Source organism: Cibotium barometz, chromosome 17, assembly GCF_041138505.1.
Source record: "Cibotium barometz isolate CiBa-2024 chromosome 17, ASM4113850v1, whole genome shotgun sequence".
NCBI classification, from domain to species: Eukaryota; Viridiplantae; Streptophyta; class Polypodiopsida; order Cyatheales; family Cibotiaceae; genus Cibotium; species Cibotium barometz.
Window position 1 is genome coordinate 23,535,360 of NC_141062.1, and position 15,177 is coordinate 23,550,536.

The 15,177-nt window shown below is 39.0% G+C and overlaps 1 protein-coding gene across 2 annotated transcripts in view; it reads right to left on the minus strand.

Annotated features, from left to right (window-relative positions):
* Positions 1-14,919: 14,919 nt before the first annotated feature.
* Positions 14,920-15,177, minus strand: part of LOC147629803 (MADS-box transcription factor 23-like) — a 55,853-nt gene continuing 55,595 nt past the window's right edge. Inside the window, exon 8 of one of the 2 annotated variants that reach the window (XM_086811322.1) lies at positions 14,920-15,146. The gene's annotated coding sequence lies outside the window, so the exon portion shown is untranslated. The remainder of the gene's footprint in view (positions 15,147-15,177) is intronic. The other variant, XM_086811323.1, reaches the window with a different exon arrangement.

A 15,177-nucleotide genomic window follows, 5' to 3' on the forward strand; every position in this document is an offset into this window, starting at 1 on the left:
CTAGTCTCACTTTGACTAGTCTTTACTCACCTCTTTTAGCACTCTTTAAAACTCTTATCAGCCTTTCACTTGTATGCTCACGTGTGAGATTGTCATTGCTGGGTTTTTTTTTCAATAAAAGGCTTTACTTGTATCCATTGTTTTTTGCAGCTTTTGCTTCTACCGCGCTCGAGAACGTACGCAAAATAGGAAGGGGGGATTGTTGCGTACGAGTGGTGATCAATGCAAGGATGCAACACAAAGATGCAAACAAGCAGGAAAACAAGAGACTTGACATTCTTATTTAGGGCTCTTATAAAGAGTTCCAGCTGTTGTAGATGAGTGTGGGAGTGGGCTTAAGAATAATCCCACATGGGAAGTTTTGGGAGTTTTAAGAATTTTAGTGTAAAAAGTGGCTCATTTGAGAGCTTAGGGACACATTGGGCTAAACTTATGCTTGAGCTCTCTTGACACTAGCTCTCCCTCTTATTCATTTTCATGCACTTAAAATCTACTCCATCAACTCAAATGTTCTGGCGGCACAGTAGCCTAAGAAGGCAGATACCGTGTCCTGTATACTAATGGAGAGCCAATACATAACTTTCCTGGCTCCTTGGTTCCAGTCTTTAAACTCTTTCACATCTGCAGTAGCAGTCGGATTTATGTCCAGATTTATGTCCGGTATCTCTGGTGCCTCTTCATGCTCACCTTCTATGTAGTCCCAATAGCCCTTTCCCATTAGGAAATTCGTCAACCTGGACCTCTAAGCATGGAAGTTATTCTTATCAAGCTTCTTAGCCACAATCTGGGTTATCTCATCATTTGACATCTTGCCAAACACACAATTTTACCAGAAACAGCACTCTGGTTTGTCCTGCACAAACTGCTTTATTTTCTGCAGAGCAGTGGTACTGTAGTACTCTCAAATGTCACAACCAGTGACCTCAATGTGCATACATACATCCAATGGCAACTGTTGACCTCTTTTGCAGCACACACAGTGTCTGCACACAGCCAATCTGTCTTCCTGCAGTTCTTAAAACAAAGTTCTGCAGAGAATCAATGACTTATCCGCAGTGCTCGAAATCACCTGCTTTCTGAAAAATGGAGGTCCAGATGCGCCCGAAACTTGTTTTCGGTCCTGAAATAGGACAGAGATCGTTGGCCGGTGCCTCCCGTAGAGCTCCCGACAAGGGTGTAGTCACTAACACAAATAGGGAAGAGTAGTTGAAGCTCTTACCCTCGTACCGCTTCATGTGGTTCTCTTGCTTGCAATTCAGCCCCAGCTCAGCCCTTAGCACGAACCAGGCTCTCATACCATGAAAAGATGCAAGGGGGAAGAGAGCTTGAGCTCTTGCAAGCACACACACACTCACAAAACCCTAATAGAGAACACACAAGGTGAGAGGCTGAATATCTTCTCTTCTTCACTCAACACTCAACACACCATATACAAGATAAGAGTACACATAATATGAAAGGTACTCAACCAATACATACAAGATAAGAGTACACATAATATGAAAGGTACTCAACCAATACATACACGGGTTCTCTATAGTGTGAACCCAACTAAATGAGCTGGTGCTATAACTATGCCAGTCTCTAGAATCGCTGTCACACAGCCTGTCATCCCACTGGCCGCATATCACCCAAGATCTCACCAACCATGCCAGTGGTGTAAGTGTGGGGCCTATCCCCCACGCGGGTCATCAGTGTCCACCCCTCACTAGATGAGCTCGATATCTCAACAAATTTTTAGTAACGGCCTCGCATGAGGGTGTAGATAACTTTATTTATCAGAGAGATTAATTAAAGAAAGTTAGTTCATCATAGGACGAACAAAGTCCGTGTTCAGATAATTGGAGATTCTGCATGGGGTGGCCGGGTATTCGCGAAACGAATCCGACACCACTTTCTAGTGTTTTTTAAAAAAAACGTTTCTTCTCTAATTTGGTTTGAATGCATGTTTTTAGAAGAGATTTTCTATTTTTGACGATTTCATGCATGATAGTCTTTTTTGGGCTTCTTTTCAGAGCCTTTAGGATTTTCTGTGTGTGCAGGATAGAGAGACAGAGAGATTTTGAGATTCGAGCCGACCGTCCTTAGACAGGGAACACCAGACACAGATTGTAATTTATTCCCTCTCGGAGCCATTTGGTAGAACCCAAAGTGGATGAGATTTATTAGAGGCATACCCAGGATAGCTGCGAGATGTCGAGATTGGTGGTTGGATGGACGGGCGTCGAAGAAAGGCCCTATTGGCTATATCTTTTGTTGGTGATTATCTCTCAGATTTTTGATATTTTTTTATTGATGAATATTATTGTTACTTTGGATTTGTAAACGAATATGATTTATTGAAAATCTCTTCGTTTTTTTGAAGTATGAGTGATTTTTCTGTAAGATGATTTGAGAAATTTTTTATTAGAACATAGAACAAAATATGGGTACGTCGCAGTTATGATAATATGGTCATTGTTCTTATTGTGGAATCAAATGGGTGAGAGCTTTTCCTCTTTCCTACCAAGGTTAATTCATCCATTTAACATGCAGATAGCAAAATGGAGATTGTAGATAGTAGATTTCTGTCTTGATCTCCTCCTCATGGTTCTTCATGATGTATATGCAAGATGAGCTATCTAGTGACTCTATATATCAGGTTGCCGCATATGTGGCTACAAAAGGTGGTGTAAAAAATTATGCGAAAAGGTAGATTCGATCCAATTTACCTTAAAGTTTGGGGACATAAGAGTTGGTGTTATGGAATTTTTTATCTCTTAGGGGTTGCAAGGGGTATAGTGGGCAAGGTTGTGTCCAACCAGGTAACTTATATTGCTAGGCTCTATTTTTTTCCAATAAAGGATTCTTGTATCAATTGAAGAAAAGCCAGCCATAGACTGAATACAACACTACTAAGTAGCAGTCAAAAAGTACAACAGATGGAAAGGGGGATGGGGGCTCCCTCCAGATGGATAGGGGTGTGGAGGGAGCTCCCTCCATTCTTAGATTGGAGGCGGAGCGGGGAAGAAATGGCCTATAGTGCAAGGATACAACACCATCTTTCTAAGTGACGAAAGGTGTGAAATTCCAAGCACCCCCTAGGAGGCAGAGGGGGGGTTTTACAGTAGGGGGTGTACTAGGAGCAAACAACAAGCAGAAAGGAGGGTGGAAGAACACATAACTACCTACCCCCTCTCTCTCTCTCTCTCTCTCTCTCTCTCTCTCTCTCTCTCTCTCTACTCAGTAAGCTTGCATTGCTAGTCTCTAGTATTATATACCTTAAATTCATTTCACTTTTCAGATTTTCAAGTGAACATAAGGAAGAAATTCTCCACCAAGAAATAGAACATCTGAGGAAGGTAACTCAAGATGAGGCAGCAGTCTATCCTAATGGAGACTACCTTGACGGGGCATTATATGTGCCTCTCATGAGGTAACCTTCTGTAAAGGCTGCTTAAACATTTCTATATGTAAGTTGCTATTTGTAAATAACCTTTTGCATATGTATGAACGATCATTGTAGAAAATTTTTGTTATGCTAGATATGACCGTGGACGGTGGTTACACCACTAGGGGGTGAAAATCTTTTTCCAAGTGCTCCTTAGGATTATTGTTGGTGACAAAGTGCTCCGTTGGGGAGTGGAAGATGTTAAGGCAGCTGTGGCAATTTGAGAAGAGATAATTGCTAACAGAACCTCGAAGGTCTTGAAGGATGAGTGGTAGTGTGCATGGTGGGTTGCAGCCTGATGAATTTCTACTCTCTTGACGGTTGTATACATTTGGTTGTCCCTTTGAATTACAGATAGGATGTTTACTTTCTACTCTTTTGATGGTTACATAAGACTGACTTTGTCCCTGTGAATATACATAAGTTAGAGACAAGATCTCTACCACGAGAGTACTGATGCTGGATATGTTGAGCTTGTATGTTTATGTAAGATCACCATCTATCTTAAACAAGTAGTGACTTCTCAAGAATTGCACGGATATACTGAACGTTCTTCCTATTTTGAAGGATTTATGGATAGAACAGAATGTTCTCCCTATTTTGAAGGATTTATGCGTTGCTTCATTCTTATCAGACATGCATACCTTTAATTGATGATACCCTTTTAAAAGTATATAAGCATGCATACCATACACATGTTGCAAATTTGGAACACAGATAAGAATGAAGCAATGAATATGGAACGAACTAAAACCCGAGGTCGGAGTTCATGCCCATGAACTAAGACCACACGACAAGACAATACTCATATAGAAATTTGGAACACAGATAAGAATGAAGCAACGAATATGGAACAAACTAAAACCCGAGGTTGGAGTTCATGCCCATGAAATAAGACCACACAAGAAGACAATACTCATATAGAAATTTTAAATATGTCCTATCCATAAATCCTGCAATATATCCGTGAAATTCTTGAGAAGTCACTACTTGTTTAAGATAGGTGGTGATCTTACACAAACATACAAGCTCAACATATCCAACATTAGAACTCCCGTAGTAGAGATCATGTCTCTAAACTACATGTATTCACATGGATACAATCACCCTTATGCAACCATCAAAAGAGTAGAAAGTAAACATCCTCTCTGTAATTCAAAGGGATAACCAGATTTATACAACCATTAAGAGGTAGAAATTCATCAGACCGCAACCCACCATGCACATTACCACTTATCCTTCAAGACCTTTGAGATTCTGTTAACAATTATCTCTTCTTGAATTGCCATAGCTACCTTAACATCTTCCACTCCTCAATGGAGTACTTTTTTACCGACAATAACCCTAAGAAGCGCCTAGAAGAAGATTTTTGCCTCCCTACTAGTGGTGCAACCACCATCCACAGTCATATCTAGCAAAACAAACTTCTTAAATAATGATCATTCATACATATGTAAAAGGTTATTTACAAAAAGAAACTTACATATGAAAATGTTTATACCTATAAAAATAGACACCAAACTTATTTGACAAAGACAACATAGACAACCAAGGTGGGGAGTGTACAATGAGATCAAGATATTGCTAACAATGAGTGGTGTTCATCTTTCTTGCTGATAACACCAAAGTGGTGCTCATATTTCTTGTTGATAACACTGAGTGGTAATCCCCAATTGTTATTGTCCCTAAAAACAACAAACAATTGAGGATTTGAATAAGCTATAAACAAGTTGAACAAGGGATTATTATCCACTTCCATTCATTGATCTGATCATAGACTCATTAGCAGGAAAGGAACTCTATTCATTTACAGAGTTTTTCTTAGGATATAACACCAAGTGGTGTTCATATTTCTTGTTGATAATAGTGAGTGCTATTCCCCAATTGTTATAGTCCCTAAAAAGAACAAGCAATTTAGGATTTGAGTAAACTATAAACAAATTGAACAAGGGATCAATTAAGGATTATTATCCCCTTCCATTAACTGATTTGATCATAGACTCATTAGCGGGAAGGGAACTCTATTCATTTACGGAGTTTTTCTTAGGATATAACCAAATAGCTATAGCTAGTGAGGATAAATTAAAAACCACAAGTACCACCATCTTTAGAACTTATGCCTACTATGTGATGCCATTTTTTTGTGTAATACCCGAAGAACTTATCAATTCTTTATGCATGATACCTTTAGCGATGATTTGATGGAGTTCTTAAAACTATTCGTGGATAACCTTGGGTTAGGGACTAATAGAAAGAAGCATTTAACACTAGTTTGGAAATAGGAAAAAAATGTCTATGTCCTCATTACTAACAAAATTTAAGGAATTATTTGAAACACATAGATAGTGAAAATCAAGGTTTTTTTTTGCATATCATCCCCTACATAAAGTGAAGAAAAATTAGGATTTTTTGGGATCACATTAGCTAGCTCTAGAATTCTTAATTTCATAAGAATTCATAGACCAAATTACACTCATAATGCATAAGTTGCTTGGGATTTATTTGGATCAAAGGCTTTAATTAGCTAATTTCTCATTGCTTTCCAAAGTTTTTAGATGTGCATTACTTTACATATATATCATGGTGCAATACAATCTATCTTAGACTCAAAAATCAATTACAACTTAAGTCTTAATGAGAATGCTAAGTTATTAAGTTACCCCAAAAAGTTTTAACTTTGAGGATTTTTATAGCTAATCAAACAATCATAGACTAGGACCAAATCTTACACACATGTTCTGTACAATGTTATGCTTTCTTGCTGCATTTTATGAAAGCCAATCACATATATTGTGAAAATTAAGGGGGCAAGAAAATGCGACACAATGAGCAAGTTAAAGTACTGTTTATATTAGTGAATTAGATGAGATACAACAAATTGATACATTCCGACTCTAATGTGGAAGGGCTAATCCTCAAAATCCTATCCTAATTCTAAAGAGCTTAATCAGCTCAAATCTGACAATCCATACACTGTTGTGAGTGTTAGGATCATGTTACACACTTAGCTACACTTCTTGTTTACTCTTGTTCACTATCAATAGCATACAAGACAAGCTTTTATAATGATCCAGATAGGTGAACATCTCGTTGTTGTTGCTGATGGTAGGAGAGTCCTCATCATCGAGGCTTCAACTCCGTTGATGTAATCAGGTAGGTGCAGCCAACGATCTGCAGCTTCTTGTTAGCTAATGGTTGGGTAAGCTTCACAAAATTTTCTCTTGAGAAGACAATGACCTGCACTTCCTCCTTTGATGTAGGAATTCTTTTCACCAAATAGGCGATGCATTTTCCACGCTTTGTAAACATTAGATGGTATGAACTTGCATCTTTTAACACCTTTGCTCAAGATCAACATCTCTGAAGTTTTGTTTAGAAAACTGACTCTGTAGATCAGAAGCTAACTCTAACAGATTAATTGACTGAGTTGATTTAGTTAGTTGATTAAGACAACTTGTTTTGAAAAACTCCACAGGTGAGGAGCTAACTCCAACAACAACTAATTCAGTTAGCTGATTTAAACAATTGACTCAGATTGAAAAAATGAAAAATGAAAAATTTTAAAAACGTATCTTTATTGTGGAAGACTATTGAGCCTTCCCTTGCGCCCAACATGGAGCAACTGTGAAGCCTTCCCTTACTCCTTAAACACCTTCCTCCAGGGAAGCTCCATCACGCCAAGGCCTACTCTATGCTTGAAAAATATCTCTTTACCTAGGGGGCTTTATTTCCCCTTCTCCTTCCCCGTCAATATTCTGAAGACCTCTGCCACGTATAGAGGGTTAAACACATGGAAGCGTAATGGTTTTGGATTTTTATAACTGCTCCACGGCCTTGTCATTTTGTTGTAGCTCCTTCCAAGGTAGCTCAACAAAGTCCTTTAATCCTACCCTCTCCAATGATTCAAAATGCCTATCCACCTCCTTGTAGACAGTGGAGGATAGGGGCTCAAATTCCAGAACCATCTTGCCTATTTCGGGTGTGCAAGGGTTGAATGTGAGAAAACTAAGAAAGAGAAAATTTTAGCAGAGGGAATCTAGAACGCGCAGAGAATTTTCAAAAGGCGATATGGAAACTAAGCTTTTAATGGAGAAGCATTCAGTCATTGTCTGCACTTTTCCCAAGGGCAGCCATTTTCCATGATTTCCCTTGATCCTACTCGCTATCCGACCATCAATGCTATGCACACTATTTACAAGGTTATTCATGGTCGAGCCGAGAATAGTGATGGTGATGTGACAAGTTCCTTTTCACATCCATGCACCCCTTTTGTGGCAACCTTGACTTTCCTACTACCTGTGCCTACTGCCACCTAGCTCCTTAGTATCTGTACATATCATTATCACATTTACACATGGGGAGTCTAATTTTGGGCTATTTTCTTACCATTTTTAATTTATTCAGAATCATGTCCTATTTCCTGTAAACCCTGATTTTGGTTCTTGAATCATCTTTGGGACATGATTATGTTTCCCTTCTGGACACCTTTTCCCTTCATCTGGCATCTTTCCATAATAGGGCTTCAGTATGTACCCATTTACTAACTTCCTGAGAGTTGCTCATCATCCAGACTAGCTAGCTCAAAAGTTCATGTGTCCCCAAATTTGTGCCAATCCTATATGGGCCCATCTATCTTATTTTCAATTTTCCTGAGTGAGGTCCCATTCTTGATGTGAATAGTAGGACATCTCCTTCCTCAAAGTTTTTAAACATTACATTCCTGTCCACTTTGCAGCTTCCTTCTCCTTTGCACAATCTCTGTTGTCTAGTCATTGTTGTGTAATCTCTTTTCATCCAGCTTTAGGAGTTGTTCAATCCTGTGTACCTCTGATTCTTCCGAAGAGAGCCTTTCAACCACTGCTATCCTAAGACTCTAAGTCATGAACTCCATGGGAACTACTACTTCCAATCCATACACCATGTTGAGGGGTGTAAGTCCAATTGCATTCTTATATAAGCTATCCGGAATGCCCACAATGCCAAGTGTAGCTTTGTGTCCCACTTGTTCCTGTTCTCATTTATTGTCTTGATCAAGATCCCCTTGAGAATCTTATTGGTTGGACTCTACTTGCCCATTGGCTTGGGGGTAGTAGATTCTCGACTTCTTGTGTATTATCATGTGTTGCTCCGTCTGTTTCCTAATTACTTCATTAGTGAAATGAGTCCCTTGGTCGTTGACTATCTCTATAGGGGATCCGAATCTTGTCATTATGGTTTCATAAATACATTTTTCTATACAGATGATGCCTTGTAGTCTCTAAGGGCCTTGGCCTCTACCCATTTTGTGCAATAATGAGAGCCTACTAAGATGTATTTGTTTCCTATCCTTTGAGGAGCAGGTGATTTGAATGGGTCAACAAAGTTCAGACCCCACTTTTGGAATGGCTTGTGGCAAGATTGGTTTATGGGGCATTCTGTTTGCATCACTTGGTTTCCCCAGCCTCTAGCACATGTCGCACTCTTTTCCAAACTTGTGTGCATATTTAAATGCAGTTGGCCACCATAGACCTACTTGGAACACCTTCCATCTTGTGACCTCTTTAAAAAAAAGCCCATCGTTTATACCTGAATGCGCTTCTTCTAGCATAGCCTGTTGCTCATGCTTAGGGATGCATCTCCTTAGTATCTAGTCAATGCCCATCTTGTAGAGCTGCCAAGCCACCACCATGAATGACTTGTTCCGAAGAGTCAACTTCTTTCTTTGATCTCTGGTCATGTACTCAAGAAAGGAAAAGTCAAACAGGAATTATAGTATTTCATCATACTAGCTGGGTCTCTCTCCTTCTATGAAAGCTAGTATTTCATCATACTAGTTGGGTCTCTCTCTCCTTCTATGAGGAAAATCTATGAAAGCTATGCATCCAAAAAATTAACTTCCACCCCTTTTGGTTCTTCTCCTGTTTTAAGTCTTGACATGAAGTCTTCCACCCACTGCATTCTTGTTCCTTGGGTTGTGCCTTATGTTGAACTCAAATTCCAACAATAAGAGCATCCATCTGGCCAACTTTCCTACCAAGTTTGGTTTGTTTATTAGGTACAGGACATCTTTGTGATATACATGAAATGTCAGAGATGAGTGGGAAAGGGATGACAATAGCCCTGCACCCCACGAAGTTGTGGAAGAGGAAGTGTTTGATGATATGGTGTGAAATCTTTTTAAGAATAATCCCAAAGGTATGGACGACGATGATATGGAACAAGAGCATCTTTACAAGGCTTTATCGACACCGGTTTTTGAAGGGTGCACATTCTCTATTTTACGTACTTCACTTGAACTACTCAATATACAAATAGTTTATGGATGGAGTAATGCAAGTCTTGACGCATTATTGAAGTAAGCATTCTAACTTGCAAATTTGAATTAGTGGTTTAAGGTTTAGGATTTAGGACTAATTGATGATATTGGATGCAGGCTATTATCAAACATGCTTCCAAAGGAAAATAGACTACCCACCTCAAGAGACATAGCGAGGCGCTATGTGACATCTCTTGTAGGATTGGATTATGATCGCATACATGCATGCGTCAATGATTGCATTCTCTTTCGTGGGACGCATAAGGAGGCTCGACATTGTCCCACTTGTGGTGAAGCAAGATATAGAATAGATGTGAAGAGTTTTGATGTACCTCGTAAAGTCTTGCAACACTTTCCTATAATTCCTCGCATCAAACATATGTTCAAGTGCAAATCTATAGCAGAGCTCATGTCATGGCATTCCTCACATCGATCGGATGATGGTATGTGGAGAATTCCCGCAGACACTCCTGCTTGGAAGCATATTGAAGATGAGTGGCCCAGCTTTAAAACAAAGCCAAGAAACTTGAGACTTGGCCTAGGTATGGATGGAGTGAATCCATTTGGTTTCAAAAGCACCGCATACAACGTGTGGCCAGTTGTGTTAGTGAATTACAACCTTCCACCATCAATGGCGATCAAGAAGGGACATCTTATGTTATCCCTTCTAATTCCAGGGAAACATAAAGTCAAGCATATGGATGTTTATCTCGAACCTACTACCATCGACCATTGTGCAAATAAGAGTTTGAAAAAATGTATTTATAAGATGGGCGAGCTTGTGAGGTATGTAAAACCCATGTCAGATCACCCTTCATTATACCTTGCAAAATGAATATGCATGAGGTATAACGTACTATTTATTTATTTTTCAGATATGTTAGTTCCAAAGCAATTGATCCAGCCACGTTGGATGATGCGCATGTTATGGCAGTGGAGGTGGTTTGTTTGGTAGAGGAGACTTTTCCACAAACCATTCTCACAAGTCAACTACATCTCATTGTACATTTAGTGGACGAAATCGCTTTATGTGACACTGTGCATGCACGTTGGATGTTCTTCCTAGAGCGCTTCATGAAGACCTTAAAAGACTTTGTGAGGCAAAGTGCAAGGCCTGAAGGAAGCATGGCCGAGGGTTGGTTGATACAAGAGTCTCTTGTATATATTTCTAAATTTCTTGGTCAGGTGGACAGCTCTTTGCCATGACTATGGAGCAATGAAGAGGACTTAAGAATGACCTCTATTGTGCCTCAAGGAAAAGGACAGAGTAAAGTAATTGAAAGAACATTGATTGATGATCTCAATTTCACTTGCATCCTTAATAGTGATGTGATGAGCAGATGGGTTACAAGATATGAGGATGCAAAGACAAAAAGGCAAGCAAAAAGAGCTCTCTTTCGGAGGCAACATGGCTCTCGTAAGGCGTACCCTAAGCATCTAGCAACACTTTCGAATGATATCCATGTTGATTGGTTACATGAGAAAATGGAGAGAGCAGAGAATGACGAGGGGTTGCGTATCACGACGGAAGAATGGGAGTATGCACGAGGATGCATGTTAAAGGTACATTGAACTAATGTTTTGCATTAGTTGTAAGTGATTTACTTTTAATATTTATTCACATTGCTTACACAAATATTGCTTCTATTTTGGTCCAGTGCACTATGTTCAATGCTATATGGTGTGAAGGCAAGCATTTTCGAACACAAAGAATTGATGAAAAGAGGAATACACAATATTGCGGTGTCATTAGTAGCTTTGAGGGAGCTAATGAAAAAATGGATGATTATTGTGGCACAATCCAAGACATATTTAGGCTTGACTTTCGTCGCTTCTTTGTGTATGTTTTGAATGTCAAATGGCAAATGAACGTGGTGGAAAAAGGACCTAATGCAACGATAAAACGCCATGCAAGTGGCTATGTAACTATTGACTCTACAAAGTTTTGGCAAACAAAGAAAGATAGGCTCGTATTGCCACAACAATGTGAGCAGGTATGCATTTTTTTACTAATGTATTTCATGTACATATATATCTAAGCTCGCATACCCCTTGACTTTTAATATGCTAATTAATTACTACAGTATGTGTATTTGAGTAGGTTATCTATCTGCCAATGGTACATGACATTAAATGGTGGTACGTCATCCCTATTGCACCACGTTCCAAAGTGATGTATAATACATTCACTGATATGGAGCATATGGAGGATGTAACAAGCCGCAATGAAGATGATGTCGAACATGCCAATGAAGATGTTGTGATCGATGATCAAGAAATAAGAGATGATCATGATAATGAGGATGAGCGTGCCATTTCTCATGATCATGAGAATGACCCTACCATTGAGGATGATGGTGATGTTGATGTGAGAATGATCAGGACATCGATACCATTATCAATGGACAGAATATCGATAGTGGAATAAATTTAATCGTAGCCTTACAAATTGATCAAATGGATATTGATGTTGATCGTTTGGCAAGGATGGATCTTATTGAAGATGAGATCGAACCCTAACCAATCCGTCACTGTATCGTTCTAAATTGATGACATTTCTATTGTACGTGTTTGTTTTTTAATTATCATCTCATGATTTATTTTTGAATATATTTCATTGTTGTAAATGCATGTAGTGGGATTGTGTAATGATATATATTGTAATGTACTATGAGATGGTTTAAAGAAAATAGTTTTTAATTTTGTAAAGGAATTCAGTTTTTCTTAATAAAGCGTATATTGATGTGTGTATTAATGCGTGTATTGATACGTGTATTATTACGCGCTTATACACACGCTGATAGATGCCAATATACATGCGAATTTAAATGCTAAAATACACGCGCCCGATACTATTCAAAAATACATGCGCGACCATACACGCGCCCGTAATTTATCACGTGTATGAAACGCGTGTATGGCAGCATTATCTTGTAGTGGAGGAGAAAATAAAAGGGTGCTAAAGAAGGAAAGAACTTGCATTTTTCATTGGAAGCAAAGCATAGTGTGTCATACCCAAAAATGTATAGGTTCCCCTTTCCATGAGGATCATAAGTGTTTGCATTGAAAATGGAGAAATTCAACATCTGAGGTAGTGGCCAAGAATTGCAAAAATGAAATCCAAAAATTTTGGCGATCAAGGCGTGCAATACAAGGAGAGATTCAAGCATTAGAAACATGGTTATCTTGGTGGGATCTCAAGAGTTCCATCTCGGGGAGTAAAAAATACGTGAATATATCACGAGAGTGCATAAAAAGGGGATATTGTATTTACTTTTTTCATAGAAAGAAGGGGTTTGTAAAAAAAAATTTAAAAAAATATAAATTGTATAGAAAAAGGGTTAATTTTAATCGATAAATATTCACAGATAAGGGATTTAAAAAATAGGTCTTGAATGCACGTGATATATAGGGTTTACATGTAGTGACTCTCCTCGCCCCCCCACCCCCCACCCCACCCCCACCTGAGAGTTCCATTAGGGATCTTCGTTTGTAACGCAAGATGAATCTAGTGTCTTTCTTCAACAAATAGCTAACCTTTCAGAGGCTAAACATGCAACCTTCACCTAAAAAAATGTTAAGTATAATACGTGAGTTCAAATGAAGGAGTTTCTTAATTCAAAATTTTAAGGTAAATACATTTACAGAAGGGGATCTTTAAATCGATTATGAAAAAAACCATAAGTCCATAAATAAAAAGAGATTGTTTTATTCATGAAAAACTTACAAGTTAGGGGGTTTTTAAATACCCCTTGAATGCACGTGATACATAGGCTTTCTTAGTAGTGCACCCCTTGAGATGAGATCAAGAGTTAGCTACAAGAGCCAGATTTCACTCTATGAGATAACAAGTGCAGACATGGCAATGACAATTCTACAAAGTGTTAAATACAATGCATACTTGAAAAACACATATAGAAAATGGACTAGGGATGCAAGAAATGAAAGAGATATTTTACAATCGTGGAATGTGTGCTACAAGTAAAAGACTGGTTGATCTAGCACATTCATCAATGCAAGAGATAGGGAGGATAAATTCTCTGGAGATGCAACGTGGAAATATAAATCAACGTAGTGTTCGAAAAAAAAAGACCGGTGCATGCAGATCCAGGTGTCATCTTAGAAGAAGATAGCCACATGCCTGAATATGTGACTGTTACAGTGAACAAGCAACAAGGTGCACCAGAAGGTGCATAAGGAGGAAAAACACATGGATGTATTGAAACAAAAATTCCCAAAACAATGTGGGCTATTGGAAGGATAAGAGCCATATAAGAAAATTACTTGCTTTGGGTATTTACCAGGATAGAGTGGAAGATACATCAACGAGAGGGATGGAAACAAAAATGATGACGTGCTTGCATCATGCTTTTGGGACAGACGAAAATACCCTAGTGGTGTTGGGGGGTTTTAATGGATCTGTAACTCAACTCCCACTCACTCTTGGGATGTTAATAAAAGCCATGTAATTGGCACACCTAATCTGACTCCTAGGGTGTGAGCACTCTTGGGATGTTAATGAAATCCATGTAATTGGCACACCTAGTCCGCCGACTTCTGGGGTGTGGCCAATGGTGGATGAAGGGACGTGTCTATAGGCACATCAGGTGCAAGTGCTCCTAGCAAATGGATTTGTGCTTCAAAGTGGAAGACCACCTCTGCAATCAACTCAAGCAAATGCAAATGCAGTAAACATTCCAAGTGCTTTAAAGTGGAGGAACACCTCTACACTCAACTCAAGGAAAGGCAAATGCAGTAAACATTCCAAGTGCTTTTCGTCCAAAATACAAGGATGGCAAGATTATTAAGTGGAAAGCATGCTTGACTAAGGAGCTTCATGAGAGTGTAGAGAAGGTAAGGACCTTGGATGCATAGCTTAATAGCGAGGCCATTAAATTATGCAATGAATCACATATCTTTTACATTAGTATTGAGGGGTCCAAAGCAATGGGTGTGAGCTACTATGTGTCAATAGCAAGCTTTTCCTGTGCACGTGTGAATGTTTTCAAAAATGAGAGCGCAAGCACCTAGCATACATATCATGTAAGCACTTGTAATTCGTTTACTTGCAGGTTTTGGAATCAGATTCTATAGTTCACGATTTCATGTATCAAGCAGTAGTAACTAAGGTGGAGTTGTTTCAAGCGCTTAGTGGCAAACAATGCAATGTTCCAACAAAATGCATAGATGTTGTGATGTCGCTTTTTTGATGGCTAATTACATGTGGCTATATATATAATTACACGATCAGACACTGCCTAATTTCACTGGTGGAGGCCCAATGCCTTTCGTGGTACTTAAACAGGTGTATGTGTTCGTATAATTCTTCGTTGAGTGCTTTTTTCAAGTGTCACATGTGAGACAATTTTCCTGTCAGTCTATCCCTGCAACTCGAGAGTGTAGAAGAAAGACACCAGGCTCCTGCCAACCCAGGAAATTCAATCAATAAAAC